General features: G+C 39.1%; 1 protein-coding gene across 1 annotated transcript in view; it reads right to left on the reverse strand.

Moving 5' to 3' along the window:
* Positions 1-2,087, reverse strand: part of LOC101854749 — a 7,679-nt gene extending 5,592 nt beyond the window's left edge. The window contains exon 1 of the mRNA XM_005107666.3: positions 1,577-2,087. The gene's annotated coding sequence lies outside the window, so the exon portion shown is untranslated. The remainder of the gene's footprint in view (positions 1-1,576) is intronic.
* Between the last annotated feature and the right edge of the window lie 361 nt (positions 2,088-2,448).

Raw genomic sequence — 2,448 nt, forward strand, 5'->3', positions numbered from 1 at the left:
TCTCTCTCTCTCCTTTGCTCGCAAAAGAAATGGATTCGACACTCGAATGTGGAAGTTCATTTATTTGTTGAGTATCTACGCTTTATGTGCTACCTTGGAATCAAAACTTTTGAGACGATGATCATGTACAGTAGAACTGTAAATGGGCTGATTCATCAATGTCAAGCTATCGTCATTTTTTCCTCTACTTCTTTTGTATGTTTGTCACACTCTTGTGACTCGCTATTTCCGGGGTGCCTTGATAGTCGAAGGAGACTTTGTGCTGTTGAAACTAGAGAAATGAGCAGAGTAAGCCTGATTTCCTGTAAGGACTTCTATGTTGACATCCACCCCTTGGCGCTCATATGATCTTATGCAGTAGCGAGCGCCGTAAAACCTCTACTAAAGGAAATAAATTATTATTATCATTATTGTAATTGTTATTGTTGCTACTGTTGTCCTCGTCGTCGTTGTTGTCGTCACCATCATCATCTAATTCACTCAGCATATATCCCATCTCGATAATGCGACATAAGACGTTTACACACAGTATAAGAAAACAATCAATCTGACCACACAAATAATAAAATATTGCTTGTCACCGCTGTGAGGGATCCTATTTTGAGTTTGAGCTAGAATTTGAGAATCTTGAAAAGCAACACATCTCATCCTCTTATGAGCCGAGTCACTTCCATTGCTTGACAGACAGTGAGGAAGATTTACGTGTTTTGGGAGAAAAGAAAGAAGGAAAATGAAGCAGAGTGAAGTTGGGTTGGGAATTGGTCCTTTATAACATGTTTGTTTTCTAGAATTTCAACAGAACAAGACAGAGCTGTCTGGTTATATGGTTTTGTCCACTGATTTAGTTTGAAGTCTGTGTCCTTCCATTTCTAAAAATTTCTGCTGCGTTACTTTGTCAAAACTATAGCTTGAAAGAAAATATGGTATTGTCAAATTAAGGAAATGAAATAGTCCAAGCAATTAACAAGTCTCGGGAAAGAAAATCGTGAAAGAAAAAACCCAAATTATTTAAGTATATTACTATATTATACGTACCACCAAAATACTTTGTTGTAATGCAAACTTGCTTAAAAGTGATTTCTCAGTTAGAAAAAAGAAACTAAAATTATTGCCCTACTTCACCCTATACTTTTACTCCAGTCCCCCCCCCCTCCTTTTTTTCAGCCTCCTTAAGAAGTAAGGTTCACTTTTCTTTTACAGTTTGATTCTGTTGGGTTTTTAGAAGTGGGCTATTTGACGAGAGGAAAAGTAGCTTTATCAGTAATTAGAAAAGTGATGATGGCTGATATCCCACAACTTGCATATCCAAGTTTAAAAAAAAGAAAAATCTTTAATTTCGCAAAGGAGCAGTTTAGAATTCAAATGTTACATAATATCCAAGTGGAGTCCAATCGCTCTTGGCTTATTTTAATACAATAACTGCAAAGACAAATCGGTGTGCTTACTTTCTGAATAGGAAAAGAAAACGCCTCTGAAAGATTTCACCCCAATGCGAAAGAGAAAAGAACATAATAATATAGTATTGTAAATATTTAACTTCTAACGTAATGTGTAAAAGCTTCTAAAACTGTCTTACCTAGACTCTGTAAGCCTGGATCTTCCAGAGGAGTGTGCCGTAAAGTAAACGTTTAATTCGACTCGGGCACTCTCAAACCGACAAGTCCCTCACTTCCTTTTGACAGAAGAACACGGTCGTCGATATCTGTTGTTAGGATTTCCACACAAATCGTTATTCACGCTTCGAACTTATTCCAGGTCGTTTCGAGTAAGTCCATTCAAATCCACGACCTCGACGTCGCAGAAAGCGGGAGCCGGGGGGAAGCGATAATGTCAACGGTTTTAAAAGTTTGCCGGGAAATTAAGAATCAAAGAAAGAAAAGCCACGAAACGAAACTCTGAAGTGATTTCACCAGCGCGCTGATAAGCCAGGCCCGCTCGAGGACAGAACCTTTGCTCCATGATTGAGACAGATTGCCCGACTGGGAAGGTTAGGAGCGGACAATCTCTCGTGTATTGATCGCCGCGATAGGAGGAACCGATTGGGATTGCACTCCGCGCATGTCGGGGTCGGGTTGCTTTCTTAGCTTTCTTAGGGCGAGTCGTTCAAGACTTCATATCGCCAATGTAACTCTCTCTTTTTCCTTTGACTAACACTTCTATAGACTGGTTAGGTTTTATATTTTTCCGTACACTCCCCTTTTTCAATCTATTTTTCTTTTAAACCTTTCTTTCTATCTTTATAGCTATCTCCTAAATTGAAAAGAGAAAAAGTGGTGCAACAGTCCCAAACAGCTACTTATTATAATATCATGCTACATCGAGAAACCGTGTGCTATTTTCGTGTTTGTGAGCCAGGTAGTAAAGACGACGCCCGTGACGACGACGTCGAAGAAGGAGAAGAAGAAGAAGAAGAAGAAGAAGAAGAAGAAGAAGAAGAAGAAGAAGAAG

The sequence above is a fragment of the Aplysia californica genome, unplaced genomic scaffold (genome assembly GCF_000002075.1).
Source record: "Aplysia californica isolate F4 #8 unplaced genomic scaffold, AplCal3.0 scaffold00621, whole genome shotgun sequence".
Lineage (NCBI taxonomy): Eukaryota > Metazoa > Mollusca > Gastropoda > Aplysiida > Aplysiidae > Aplysia > Aplysia californica.